Raw genomic sequence first — 15,656 nt, forward strand, 5'->3', positions numbered from 1 at the left:
TTTGCCATGGGTACAAGCTAGAATCCTTCATGGATGGCCTAACTGCTTGATATGGTTGGGAATAAAGTGGCCAGCTCCCATTGGCCACTCTCCCTTCTCTTTGCTAGGATTTTACCTCTATGACCAGTGTGGTGTAGGATGCTGGAAAGATTGCGTTGATGAGGAACCTAATAATTTCCTTAAGGGAATATAGATGGTGCAATTACAGTACCTCAGGAGTCCTTTAGGGCAGTGGTCTCCAACCTTGGCAACTTTAAGACTTGTGGACTTCAACTCCCAGAGTTCCTTAGCCAGCTGGCTGAGGTACTCTGGGAGTTGAAGTCCACAGGTCTTAAAGTTGCCAAGGTTGGAGAGCACTGCTTTAGGACCCTGGAAAATCCCTGAGGAAACTCCCAAAGCCACGAAGGGCATACTTGGCTATTTCTATACTTCTTTATCTTACCTACTGGGTGCCCACTTACCTTATGTGACAAAGTGATAGCAAAGAAAATGTATAAATATACAGTATGTCTCATCTTCTGTTCAGGGTTCCCATCTGCTTAAATGTCTTTATTCAGCTGAATAAGCACATCCTAGATAGCTTATTGAAGGAAACACCAGGACTCTTTCTTTATTTTACTGAGCCACACCTGAAAACTGGCAAAACACTTGTGCACTTGATATCTGTAGAGCCGCTAATCTGTATATCTTATGTAGGTTCCTTCCCAACAGAGGTTTAGCTTTTTGTATGTGTGTGAAAAAGCATTATATCTCTGAGGCTTGGTTTCTTTTGGAAGACCACGAGATTTGTGTTTAAAAAACAACCCTGTGCTTCACAGATGGTTGATTTAAACTTGGAAAGAGAACTGCGTTCTGCCAGCTGTGCGTTGTTGGTACTGTCACTGTTGTGCGCATCAAAAGTTTTCCACTGCTTTTGGTGACACGTGGTTGTATGTGGCTGTAGTTGTCATTGTTTTTATTACGTACCAGTGGGTGGGGGTGCGTTTTGCCTACTGCATTCTGGCTGTTTCTGGGTGCTGCCAACCATGAAGATCAAACTGGATTCATTGCCAGCACTGCCACTCATTTGCAGCAGTTGCTGAGGTTAGAACTCATTTGTCATTGATTTTAAAAGAACTAGTGGGTGACAAATAAACATCATCTGGAGTCATCCTGTTATTTGCACTTCTTAACTTCTGCTGACTGAACACTGACATTTCCTGATTCCTAGGGATAGGAGGAAATGGCAAGGATCCACCTGTAGTTCAGGGACTCTCTGTCCCTGGGTTTCAAAGAACAGTTGAAGATAGAGCAGAGATGCTTCTCAAAGGAAATCCGCATCAAAAACAGACACGCTTGTGAAAAAGCCCTGTGGGAAAGGAGTTGTTTGCTCTCTGGAGATGTCACAAGCATTGCCCCAAAGATCCCACCCTAAGACTTTCCCATTGCCTTTCCACACAGCATTCTTACGTGGTTGTGGGATCGCCCACAACAACTGGGTCAGAGGGTTATTTCCGTAGTGATGTAAACTTATGCAGTTTGAGAACAGTGTGTTTGTGTGTGGAGGGTGCAGTGTTTACATTACATTCCTAATTTTTTTTTTTAAAAAAACTATTTTGTAGGGAAAACGTTTGGATTTCCAGCTTAGAAAGGAAAAAGATGCAGGTTTATCACCCTGAGAAATAGGAATGGCCTATTGGGAAAATCCCTCAAATACCCTACACAGTTTGTAATGGCGGGAATCCGGGAATCCGAACTGCAGAGGGGAACCATGGCCTGATTTGGCATTCAGATGAGTATAGTACACGTGTGTATTGAGATCAACAGGAATGCAGAGCTACCCATTTCTGATTTTGGTGCTCGGAAGCCTCTCCTGCATTGCACCTTTCAGGTGTTTGAGGAAGGCAGAATCTTGACCTCCTTCCTTTTGCTTCCTCGGCGCTATTTTTTTTTTAATTCTTCCAAAGTGATCGTCCACTTCAGACACTTTCAGAGCCCACCAGTCAGTCTCCTCCTTCTATCCCCCCCTCGCCCCCCGCCGGCGTCTGACCACAAGGCGTTCCTTTGTATTCCTTTCCATTGCGGAGGTAGAGCAGGGGAAGAGGGCTGGTCTCCAGCAGCAAAGCCTGGAGCTTTCTCCCCGAGCTCCAAGATCCCTCCATTCGCGATGTTTCCTTCTTAGGAACTGGGAGGGGTCGCTTTCACGATTAAAGGCGGCCGGGGGGGGGGGGGAGAGGAGGAGAGAGGGGGAGACACGCGCTCGCACTAACCTGCCTGCCTCTCGGATGGTCAGAATGATGCTCGGATGACTTAATCCCCCTCCCTCCGCTCCCCCTTTCCCCGGGCTGTTCCAGAAGCTCCTTCCCCCGCCCCCGCCCCCTTACCCTGCGTTGCGTCTGGAGGAGGAGGGTGGGGGGAACCATCGGGATATTTTTAAACCGGGGAAGGGCGGGAGGGAGGTGGTGGGAAAGGCAGCCGGGGACTGAGAAGGCGCCTCGGGGGCCGAGCGAGAGATGGGCAGCGGGGGGCGGAAGAGAGGGAGGGAGCGCTCCACTCGCACGGACGGCTTTGAATGACTGCCGCAGTTTAGGCAGCAGCCGGCTGACCTGCCAGGCGCGCCACAGCCAAGGGGGGAGAAAACCGAAGCTCTCTCCCGATCGCCGATTCCTCTATCCCGTTAGCACCGGGCTCCCCTCTTTGGATGGTGCAAGGCTTCCAGGAGGAGGAGGGGGGGGAGGAGACGGAGGAGGAGCTTTCCTCATATTATTATCATCATCATTATTATCACCATCATCAGTATTAGCATTAGAAGATTTCGTTATTTTTTCTGCGGGAAGCGGTTCCTCCCCCCCACCCCACCCCCGCGGCTGCGATCCCCGGCAGCCTTGGACGCCCCGCTTGCTCTGCCGCCGCCGCCGGCGCTACCCTCCGCACCCCCCCGTTTGTGGCTGGCTCGCCCCCTCCCAACCCTGCAGAGGCTGCGTTGCCGCTGCTGCTGCTGGGGCGGAGGGCGGGAGGTGGCGGGCTCTCACCCGGGCTGAGCCATGCCGGGGGGCGGCCGTGGTTGCCAGAATCAGGAATGGGGCGAGACGTCGCGGAGGATCCCCACATCTCTCCACCGGGGGCCCAGGAGGCAGAGGAGCCGCCGCCGCCGCCGCCGCTGCTGAACGACAACGGGCGATGGGTGAGTGCGAGAAGGCTCAGCACCCCCTCCCTCCCGGGGAAGGGACCCTCCGCTTCCCTTCTCTCCCCACGGCTAATCCCAGTCTTGCCCCTTATTTCCCCTTTTCTGACTCCTCCGGCCCCTCGTCTCCCCCTCCTGTCACCTTTGCCCACCTCCTTCCCATCCATTTTCCCTTTTGTCTTCTATTTCCATCTCGTGCCTTGCTCCCCCCCTCGGGCCTTCCCTCGCCCCCCCCTCACTTGCTGGCTCCTTTCCCTTGCCCTCTTCCCTAGGCGCCCCTTCCTACTGATGCGATTTCCCACCTTCTTTGTGTTTGATTATGGAAAGGGATGGAGAACCTAAGGCTTCCTGGGAGGAGAGTCCTGGAGATGTGGAGATGCTGGGCAGGGAAAGTGGAAAGGGATTGCTCCAAATTGGCCAGTTCGTTGAAGCTTAGGCATTTGGAGGATGGGTGCTCCTAGGCTGGCTTTTTCTTCTACTTGGGACTTTCTGTAATGGTCGGCAGCCTTTGTGGCCTTGTGGTTGGCCAAGGATAGTGGTGTTTTGGCTCCAATTCATTCCGAAAGATGCCAAGTGAAGGAGGCTCTCCTAGAGATCTAGTGAAGAACCCCCCACCCGTTTTCCCTTTCTTGTCGGTATTGAACAACCAAAACAGTTGTGTACAACATGTGCCTGTGATAACATCTCTAAATCTCCAGATGATCCCTGATTTCCCTGCAGCTGCCTGCCTAGTCAAGGCAGGCTGAATTTGGGAACTTCATGAACTGGAAAGCTAAGGTTGATTACAAACCTCCCCTGATTTGCCTTCCCCCTTTGGAAAGATACAAACTCCCAAGGAAGGTTGCCATCAGCGCTGCAGAAAGGTCCTGTTTGCTCCTAGCTTCCCTGTGCCAGGACGCCACTCATGGTGCATTTGTGTCCAGTCTGCAGTATTTGGTAGGCAGCAAATGAGTCTTCAGAGTCTGTTCAATCCCAAAAATGGTACAGAATAAACAGGCACAGAGACCATCCTCTCCTACCCACTTACCCTTTTCTTAAAAAACCAGGAACCGTTTTTAATAGCCAGGCTTGTGTGTCTTTTTCCTGGTCTATAAGGTCATCCATAATGCTTTAGAGTTGGCTTGTCTACTTTTTGATTCTGTCAAAGTACCTGTCATATTGTGCAGCTTTCTGCCTGGGACATGTGATTGTCTGCACCAGCACAGCAAAGGTGTTGCAGTCAGGAAGCTGAGTGTGTGCTGCAGCTATAGACTTATTTAGGCAGCATGGAGAAAGAGAGACCAAACAAGGAGGAGGGATGGAAGAGAGGAAAAAAAATGGACTACTTGTTTTCTTCTGGGACTGTCTGTGGAAGTAATTTGAGTCACATTGAAAATAGCCTTTTATCATCTCATGAAGGCCTAGCCAAACTTTTAAGAAGTGAATAGCTCCAAAAATAAAACTCAAATGATTAGCAGAGTTGTCCAGGTAATTTGTACTGTATGTTCCTAGTACCTCACAGTTCTTTCAGTAAAAGCAGCTCTAGGAACTAGATTACTATTATTTCCATATAATAGATGAGAGTTGAGGTTGGTGGTGACATGCCTAAGGGAGCGAATGAGTTCAAGACAGTTCTATACCAGCACACTGCTTGACAAATGTCTGACAGCTTTTGCCAATCAGTCACTTTTCAGACGTGCAAGGCTAACAATTTACAGAATAACCTACACATCTGGAAAGCTTTATGATGAAGAAGGCCAATTTCTGGGTTGGTTTCTAAATTGATATCTCTCACAGAAATAAGTTATTAATGACTAGGACACAACTATTCCAACATTTAAAAAGCATGAGTGAGAGTGATAATAGCAAATGAAAAAAAATTCTGATGATGTTAGATTGAAACATATGCCAGTTACCACTTGATAGCTCAATCATCTGATGACTGTATAAATGGACTAGAACTTAATTAACCAAAACTCTCTCAAGTCCTGTGATTCCTTGTAATCTAATGGCCATATTCATTACATTTTCTTAACAATGTCTACAATGACCTTTTCTTTCTAGGAAAATTTGCTTTTCTTTCTTTCTCTTTCTTTCTTTCTTTCTTTCTCTATCTTTCTTTTTCTTAATCTATTTTACAGATTTGGGATTGCTCGTGTTTTCCCACCCAGGTATTGAATATATCTAAACTTGCATAGCATTTTTGAGATCAGCCAAGGTGAATTAAGTGTTGCCATTTAGTTTACTTTCATGTAATTTCAATTCTAGTTAACAATGGAGGAAACATAGTTATTTGGAAAGTCCACCATAGCATTACTATATTTGTACATAGGAGCAAAACTGACTCAGCCACCAATACTAATCACTTTTCTAGCAATGAACTCGGGATCATGGGGACCTGGCACCAAATCGTTTTCTAGTCACACCCTCATTATGTCCCTGCCACACCCCTAGCATTTATTTTGAGGCATGATCTCATGTTACCTGGAACTTCCCCATGAAAGTATTTCCATTGTTACTGCTTCTCCTACTTGGGAAGAACAATATTTTAGCTATCATACCAATTCTGCCTGATATGACAATGTATGGGAAGATTTATATCGGCCAAAAAATCTAGGACCAGATTTGAAAATAAATAGTATATCACACACCCCTTCCTTCGTGACATGGCAGATATGGAAATAGGAAAGCAAGAATATCATTTGCCCGAATACACATTTTCTTTTTTATTCTAGTAATCTTGCGACAAGCAGGTCTTGCATTGCTTCAGAAACTTGCAAAACCAGAGATCCAGAGTTCATGATGAATTAAAACATAACAAACAAAATAATAGATTTATTAGCATCATCTACAAATCTCTATGCAACTAGAGCAGGGGAAGAAGAGTGCAGTAGGATCTTATTGCCAACTGAGTAAGACAGTTACTTTTGGTGAGACAGTCAAGGAGGAAAAGTCCATGCCTTTTCCCTTCTTGATGCCCTCTGAGAATCCTTGAGTTTCTGCAGTGAAAGCTGATGAACAGTAGATTTGGAATGGTGCCTAAGGACTGTCACAGGCCATAGGAACACTACCAAATTACTATCTGTTTTTCTTTAGTCAAGGTGATTTGCTTGCGAAGTAGAGTATCCTTTCCAGCTGGGATGCTCTTATACTGTACATCCCCTAGTGTGGATTCTTTAAATATAAAGGAAACATGACAGAGGCCAGTTGTTCTGCTAGTGCCATCTCTGCTTGTGGGCAAGTCAGATTTTTCTCAGATTGCATTAGAAGCAGCTGCTTGGACATCAATCATGTTTCACTAAGGCGACAGGAACCTGGCCTACTTTAAATGCTATGGTCTCCTCTGAGCACTCTTCATTTACTTTACAGCCTTCCTCAAAGAAAATGTCAAAAAAATGTTTTTTAAAGACTGCATGATATAGCCTACGATGGAGATGAGGATGATTTGAGATCAGATAATTTAGATGTGCATATGCATAAAAATATGATTAACTTATCAAGTGTAAGACCAAAAACTACATCAAATTTGTCAAGAATTGGGGTCCCCAAGTAGTTGCATATTTTTTCTGGTTAGAAGATCAGCAAATTGTTGCCTTGTGCCTGCCTAACAATTTTTTTTTTCTAAACATGTTTATGTTGTAATTATACAATTCTATGTACATATAGGATTTTCTAAATATATCCTTGTCTAATAAGTTGCAATATATTCCTATGCTGTGCTGTATACACAAAGCACCCACAAAGCACCAAGAGAGAAATGCTGATTAAAATGGCTGGTGATTGCAGACAACATACTGAATAATGTGAGCAACTTCTTATGATAGGATATCTATTCTTTCCGCAATTATCGGATGAACAAAATCTTGTTCATTTAATTCCCCCCACCCCAACTTTGCTCCATTTTGAGCAAAGCTTCAGCTGCTGAATTTCTGTTTCTCATGTAGCTAAAGTTCTGTCCTAGTACAAAATGCAGAAGGCTCAGTGTGGGGGGAAAAATAGCAATCCTAAAAAAAGTGGAAACAAAAGTGCTCATGGAATTACAGTAGCTTTTTGACTTCAGAAGATAGATTTGAGAAAGGAAGATTAAAACATTGGAAGTCTTTCTCTACTCCTATACTGATCCTTATAGATATTTGATCTTTGTAGGAATAAACAACTTGCTTTGGCTCATTTTCTTATCTGGCTATTCTGCTGCAGAGTATGGGATATACCCAACTTAAGACCCTTCCTCACATGTACTTATATCCTGACCAGTGAGTGTGATAGCTAATTGGAAGTTGAAGACCAAAAATGTATGGAAGGCATCCAACTGGACAAGTTGGCATTTGTCTGATGGACAAACCATACTCATCTGGGAAACATCAACATATTTTTGATCCTAAGGTTACCTCTCTCGCATTGGTGTAGTTATCCAAGGGTTGTATTTTGATATTTTCAAAATATAGTTTTTAGCAAATAATGAGCATCACATAACCTGATAGCAACGTCTTTCATTTTTATGAAGCTGAACATTAAATGGTAAACAAGGCAATGGAACAATCAAATAGAAGCTTGGCTCTACTCTTCCTGGAGAATAGTATGCATTACATTTAAAGTATTTCTTCAGCTTCCTTCCCAATCTTATGTTGACTTAAGGGAGGTATGAGTAGAGTATAAGAGGCTGAAGGGAGGTCTGAGTAGGGTTGACTAAGCTGAACACCAGTAAGCTCCAAGCACCTCAAATAGTTTCCATTCAAATCAAATGGAGCAGCGATTGCTAATAAATGCTTACTCAAGTTACCAAGATGTGAGGCTAGATTGTTTACTCTAAAGCAAGGTTTTTTTTGGCACATTATTGCAATTTGACCCAGCTAGCATAGAAATACTTTGTTTGAGAAAGAGGTAGAGCCTATAAAAGCTTATCATAGCTGTGGTAAAACCACTGTGGAGGATTGTTGAGAAAGCTAAAGGTGAGGAGTAATCTCTGGGTTAGATCAAATGCACTAAAGAGAGTTAATTTTCTTTTGCAATATATCTTCCGTATTTGTACCTTTGATAGTAGGGACCGCATGATTCTCTTCCAGTTCTATTTCTTATGTCTGCAGCCAAAGGTAAGCACAAAACAACAGCAAAAGTACCTTCAGGTGTATGTATGGGAATAATCATGTTAACAGGGATCTGGCTGTGGGATCATATCCCAACTGGTTTGAAGCCACTTCTTTTTATCATTAATTTTAAAACTGTGTGTGTCATTGAGGTTTCCCCCCTCCCCCTCAATCATGTGTCCCTACTATAAGGTGTGGTAACCCCATAGGCACATAACGATTAGTGTATCCGTGCCTCACTTGGATAAATCCTTATTAAGCGGACTCACTTGATGCCCATTTTGCAATCCCTTCTCTGTGAAGTTCTTTATTTCCCCAGGCATTTGACTATTTATAATTTGGAATATCTGTAACTCTTTAAGTGACTGTCAGTTTTGTATTGATTGTAGTCCAAAACTATTCTATGGAGCTCTTGTTACCATTGAAAGCACCCCCCACTTTTCCCACCTTCATTATTAAAGGCTAATTTTATAGATAAATAGATAGTAGTGGTTTCTGCAGGACCTATGAAGCAAGGCAATGAAAATATCCTGTTCCTTTAAGATTGATATTTCTGAAACAACCTACTTTTGTTGGAAAATTGAGGCAAGCTTATAATTATGCTGTATGTCTGCACCTGGGGTGGGTTCACACAAGACATTAAGTCATAACCAAAAGTACCACTGTGTGATTTAGCATGACGGTAGCCTCAATACATACTGAATTCAGTATGATTTACTCTAAGATAAGTATGTATATAGAATTGCAGCCTAAATTCCTTAAGATATACATAAGATGTTATAAGACAATGGTCAAAGTTAAGTCATTGTCTCCTACTCTTATCTCTGTACTAAAATACTTGTATTGATGAATTTCAGATTATAGTGAAGTGGTGAAGAAATAATGTGATGTAATAAATGGAAGGCTTGTATTTTGAATGGGTAGATCACTTGATTTTAATCATTGGCCATGTTCTTACGATCATTAGCTACAAACAACTATGATTTATTCAATATCATTAGCTAAGTTCTCCTGATACAGAAGCATAACCTTACTATACTGGCTGTGTTTGCATATTATGCTGTAATTAGTAGGCTAATTTGTAGTTGACTGCATTGTTTGAACTAGGCATTCCTTAGGTATTGCTCATTGTCTCTGCATTTTGGTTTAATACAGGATAGTTTTGAGAATTAAACAAGGGAAAATCGATGTTTATTTTCCATAATTCGTTAGGACAAGGCAGACATAGAATGTGACATTAAATATAATGGGGAAATCAGAAGTTATTTATAAAAACCTTTTTATAGGTATTATGGGAGGAACAGCTGCTGCTAAGCAGAGCAAATAGGAATTTGTGAGGTAGATCAACAACCTGACTTCACAGAAGACGTTTATTAGGTTTATATACCTCTAATGCCTCATTTTTCTTGGATGATAGTGCAGATACTTAAGACATTTATTATAAAATTAACTCACCACCTTGATGGAATTGTCAGTAGATGCAGATAACCTTAATCACAGAGAAAGGAGAATTATTGCACAATAATTACACAATATCTTTGGAACTGCTTGGAACCCTCCTGGAAGCACTTTAGTACTACTTCCAGCTCTGCTAGGGGTTCACTGGCTAGCATTAATTTTTAATCTCCTATCCCTTCATGAGTTTAGCATGGCTTACAAGAGCACATTCATTTTAAAAATCCATGAAGTTCTGTTGAGCATATAAGTGCCATCTCTTCATGGGCCCCTCCTGCATTTTTAATAGCTCTCTAGCATGAAAATTCGGAGCAGGTGAAACATTGCCTTAATGATACATGCAACAAATAAAGCATTTAATGAAAATGTTCTGTTGTGACTTAACATAGAGAGCCCTAGATTCATTTCTACTCTAGTCATTCTTAAGCATCTTTTTGTCTACAGGGGGGACTACTTGAAGGACTAGGAAGACTACTTTTTGGAGTGAGAATGGAAATGCTTCTCCTGTTAATCAGAGCCTCTAGAAAGCCCTCTAAAATGGGTCTACCTTTCTGTATGATTTACTACATGATTTACTCTCTTTCTGAATTAATGGCCTGACCTTGATACTTTCTTGTCAGAAATGATGTTCAGAACAGTGACTTATTTGGAAATATAATTAGTGGGACAAAAGTAATTGTCTCTTTAAATCTCAAGAGTGATGTAAAAATTATGAGAATGTTCTCCAATGTTGATTCAGAAAACCAGAATAAAAAATTATGAGAAGTCTAGGAAACACTGGCCTCTCAACCAATTAAAATAGTTGTTCCCATCTTACCTTTTTCTGTGAATAGCCATTCAAAACAATAGTTATGAAACAAGAATTTAAAAAATTTAAAGTAGGAATTGGAACACTTCAGAATAATATTTTTGGTTTTTAGTTTTGTCCAGTTGGGTCCTTCAATCTCATTCTTAGAAACAAAAGATCAAGTAGTAAATCTGAAGTTAACCAGATCAACCTTAGATTGTAGAGCGAGTAACAGAATGGAAAGCTGTTTCATCCCAGGAAGTCTTCATATATAGCAAAATAACTGCACAAAGAGCCTAGCCTTTTGCCTAGAATGTTCACTTCCTGTATGGATGCACATGTGTGGGGATTTTTAAATGAAGAAGAATTTGATCGTGAGTTCCTTATTGCAATCCATGGTCATGTCGTCAAGAAATACTAGACTTCAATTATTTGTGGAAAATAAGCCATAATTTGAATTATGTATCTGAACAACTGTTTTGATCTTTATGCCGTTTTTAAAATATGTCATTTTAGTCATTTGGATTCCCAATTTTTAGGCTCATCAAAAGCTATGCTACTATTGATTCAATATTTATTGATCATATTTATATGGCCACCCATCTCACAGAACATGATTCTGGGTGATGTACAATAAAAATATTTATTCTAAATGGGTTTAGTATGGAGTCGGCAATACAAATCTGATATCTATACTTCTTAGTATAGACCTTGTAATATTTTTATGGCAATTGTTATGATTTCAGCTACATTCAGAGAACATACAAGCATATCCAACACACAATTCCCTTTCAGGGTAAAAACATTTGCTAAGCACAAACACATAGAGGGAAAAGTAAACAAAATGAAGATAAAGCAGGAAATTAAATCTACCCCAGCACCATTTACTATGCTTCTCCCTATCTTTCTATCCTTACAATCATTACTTGCATCATTTCCATATATAACTTCATACATTACTTTTGGTTCTTTAAATTTCTCTTTTTGATGAGCTCATAAGCTCCTTCTCATCATGAGTTTTTAGTCTTCCCCTCCTCTTCAGCCATTCAGTCTTCCAGCATATATCTTCTTTTGTGATTTCATGTTTTTATTATTTAAGTGATCAAACTATCTCAATCAATGCATTTTGTTCTGCTCACTCACCTTTGTATTCAACCCACTCAGCACCCATGGATTCTTGACTTGTTCTTTTCTTGTTTCATCATACATATTTCTTAAGTAACACATTCCCACTGCATCTGGATGTGAGAGCAATCTATCACCCCATTGATCATGCAAGTTAATTTGACTGATCCCATTGTATCCAACTTTACATTCTCCTATCACACCTAACATTGAGTTTCATACTATACTATACAATTGGCAAAAACATGTTTTTATATACAACCATTTTTGCTCCTTTGACATTCATTCCTTGAAACAGACTATAGTACTATATTTCCATACATATTGCCATATCCTATAATTTCTCCATCAATTTCCCATCTTCAGTAGTACGGTAATTTCAGAAAGCATCCCATTTATTATAATTCATACTTTTATCATAAGGAGCTATTCTTTCAACTCCATAGTCATAAAAAGCATTCTACAATTCATGCCTATTCACTATCATACACTTTCTCCAAATCAATGTATAATCAAAATTTTGTACTTAATCAAAATTTTAATAAACATCACCCCAGACACATTTAACAAGCTCACTCATAGGATACTTAATATTCTGAAATAAATTGTATATAAATGAGACAGTTTGTCCAAGCAGTGAAGCACATATTGCTATATTCACACTAATTCCAAACTGGCTCTCTTCATTCTTTATAAGTGTATAGAATGAATGGAATTGGGGATTGCATTCTCAATACATCTGTAAGATCCTAGACTGCTTTCGATTCAGTAAAAAATTATTTTATATATGCAAAAAAAATGAGAATAGAAGAAAGGGGTTATTCCTTGTCACATCTGGAAATATATATTTTTCTCTAATAAATGCAAAGCAATTAACAACATTCACTAAAGAAACATAATTAATAAAGATGCCTTACATTTTTGTCCAGTTTAGGTGAATCAGTCTCATGAGGAAAAGAAGTTGCACTTCTATAAGTCTATCAAATAGATAATAGGGATCTATGAAATGATATTGCTTTCTTGAAGAGTATCAAGGTATAAAATATAGGATATTGCTCTAAATTAAGGCTCCATTAGCTAAATAAAAATAATGGCTGTTAAGTGGGTAAGAATAAAAATGTTAACTTGTTGCAGTGTAACAGACTATTTAGTGAGAATTTATTTTGTTCCCTAGAAAAGTTTTCATGTTGAATCCTTTCAGTTTTGTTCCCATAAATCAATACATTTTTGCTTTTCTTAAAAAAACATTAATTATGAAACACATGGATTACTGGAGAAAATCAGTAAGTAAGTATTTAATAACTGTAATTTTGATTGTTTGAATCATTTCCCTTTTGAGATTATTGAGAAGTAATAAATTCAACAGTGCCATTTAAAAGAGAATGAAATTGATATGTGCTGTTTTATGTCACTTAATCATCATTGTCTTGACTAACAGTGCAATGAGACACAACTACATTTTATACATTCACAAAAATCTTAGATAGTTTAGGAAAAGTGCTACAGAATTTACTTATGGTAGATCTGCAAAAAATGTGAGACCCGGATCTTCAAGGGAAGGAAAACTAATAGATTTGAAGTCTGGAATATGCTTCTCAAAATTCTTTTAGGAAAAACAAGAGTTCCACTAGAAAAAACTAGAAATATATATTGTTCAGTTTTAAGAAGTTCTCGTGTGAAAATATCTTCTCAGCCTTTTAGAAAGTTTATATTCCTCTATCTGTGCTAATTCTTGCAGTGGCAAGTTCTCTTGTGTTTCAAGGAAGTTCAAATAATAACTGAAAAGGAGTTAAATATCCTTGTATAATTTGTCCCTATGCAGAGTTTGATGCACCCAAACCTATTAATCTAAATATGACTATCTAATTCTCAATTTGCTGGATAGATAGATGCATAAACTGTTGAAATTAGTGAGACCAACTAGACCATAAATCTGTTTGGCATTGAAGTACACTTGAAATGCACCTGTTGTTAATTACTGTTAAGTTCCACTTTAGCATTTGAGACACCCCCTAAAATGTCCACGCTGCGTAAAGTCTCTTGCTAGTCTGCAGTTTTTTTAAAAATGAAATTGCTATGTTGGTTTAGCTGCAGTAGAATACTTATTATAGAATTAAGAATAATTAGAACTAAACAACAAGTGGGAAAATATGTCTTGTAAATTGTTGGTGTCTTGAAAAACCAGTTCAACTACTCAGTTATCTTTATTATTAACACTATGCTGATAAGAAAATCCCCCCCCCCCTTATGAGTGTTAAGTCAGACCCCTTTTAGGCATACATTTTAATATCTTTTCCCCAAGACACCTAAAAAGTGTACTCCAAGGTGTTGATAAAAGTTAGGAAGTTAGCGACTTTTAAGTTTGCCATAGTACTGGCATTACCCCAACTATCTCTAATTTGTAATATATTTTAGGCACATGTAAAACCACCTAGATGCTGAGATCAATTTTGTTCATTCAGATGCTGTAATAAATTAGTACACATTCAGGATCATGTAGATCAGTGGTTCTCAACCTTTTCTTCACTATGGACCCCCTTTAAATACCTTTTGTGGCTGCAGACTATGGCCACGGACCACCCAGACTTAACTCAAGATTTAAATAGTAACATTTCTACAAGCCTTCATGGACCCCATGTGACAACATTGTACCCCCCCCCCCCGAGTCTGCAGACCACAGGTTGAGAATCACTGATACAGGTGATATTTTGCATTAACACGAATAAACCATATTAATTATGTGGTTTTTCTTTCCCCACTCTGCTATTCTGAGATCAATGAAAAAATCAGGTCTCTGGGTCTTGAAGCTTAGGAAGATAAAATTGTAGTTATTATAGAGCAGGGTAAAAAAAAATTGGTGATTGAAGAAACTGTCATTATTGACCATTTGAACAAAGCAAATAGCAAAAGTTTGCAGCAAACTGGAGGGAAAGACCAAGTGTCCTGTTCCTAGTCCTTCACACTTAGAAAGAAGCTAAAATGAGCCATGAAGAAGCTGCTGCTTGTATGACTAGCAAAGTGGAACAATGGCGGAATCATCATTACCATTATCATTATCATCATCATCATCATCATTCTAACCATTGTCAATCTACTGAGGGATGAACGGCTCTTCTGAATGTTTCCAACCAAGGTCTTAAGCATTCCTTCGCCAGTTGGGTCCACAAGACTAGCTGATGTCATCACTCCATCTTGTTTTGTGTCTCTTTTGTAGATGCTTTTTTATCAAGTAGAATCCATTCTATGAATGCCTTAGTTCACCTGCCATCAGTTTTTCTTGCTATGTGACCAACCCATTTCCATTTCAATTCTTTTGCTTTTTTGATGACTTTGTATATTTTTGTTTGTTCTCTAATCCATGTATAGGTCTTTCCATCTTTTCTTGTGATGCTGTGCAATGTCATCTGGCGGCTCCTCGGGGGAGGGCCTTCTCTGTAGCTGCCCCAGCCCTATGGAACGATCTACCCCCAGAGATCCGGACCCTCCCCACTCTCTCGGCCTTCCGAAAGTCTACTAAGACCTGGCTGTTCCGGCAGGCCTGGGGCTGTTGACCTCATGAACGAGGTCCAGCCCCACTAAGGTTGAGTGCATGATGTGTTTTTTAATTTGTTCTCTCTCTATTTTAAATTTTCTAGTATTTTTTTTTTTTTTAGAATTGTTTTATGTAAGCCGCCCAGAGTCCTTCGGGATTGGGCGGCATATAAATTTATTAAATCTTGAAATCTTGAATCATGTATCTTCCCATGGCTCTTTGTGCCACTCGTAGCTTTTGTATTAATTGTGAGATTAGTGTCCACGGCATATGTTAGAACAGATAGCACACACTGATCAAAAACTTTTCTCTTCAGGGTGTTGAAAGAAATGTCCTTCTGGGTTCGGCTCCAAGTGGGGGAAAAAACACTGGAGACATGGAGGCTGCTTGGAAAGATGGTTTATTGGTGGCTTGAGCCCTGAACAGAAAAGGTGATCACATGCTTCAATGTTGGTGGAGAAAAGAGAAGGAAGGACTGAGATGCTGAGTCCCTGGTTTTATGCCCTCTCTGGCCTTTGATCTTGATCTTGT

At 40.2% G+C, this 15,656-nt stretch overlaps 1 protein-coding gene across 3 annotated transcripts in view; it reads left to right on the plus strand.

Moving 5' to 3' along the window:
• Positions 1-2,414: 2,414 nt before the first annotated feature.
• The window catches only part of MGAT3 (beta-1,4-mannosyl-glycoprotein 4-beta-N-acetylglucosaminyltransferase), a 55,587-nt gene continuing 42,345 nt past the window's right edge, over positions 2,415-15,656 (plus strand). The window contains exon 1 of one of the 3 annotated variants that reach the window (XM_014074545.2): positions 2,415-3,163. The gene's annotated coding sequence lies outside the window, so the exon portion shown is untranslated. The other 2 variants (XM_087723201.1, XM_014074546.2) reach the window with 2 other exon arrangements.

This window comes from Thamnophis sirtalis, unplaced genomic scaffold, assembly GCF_051295495.1.
Source record: "Thamnophis sirtalis isolate CommonGarterSnake01/CBP01778 unplaced genomic scaffold, rThaSir2_p1.2 scaffold_9, whole genome shotgun sequence".
Classification (NCBI taxonomy): Eukaryota; Metazoa; Chordata; class Lepidosauria; order Squamata; family Natricidae; genus Thamnophis; species Thamnophis sirtalis.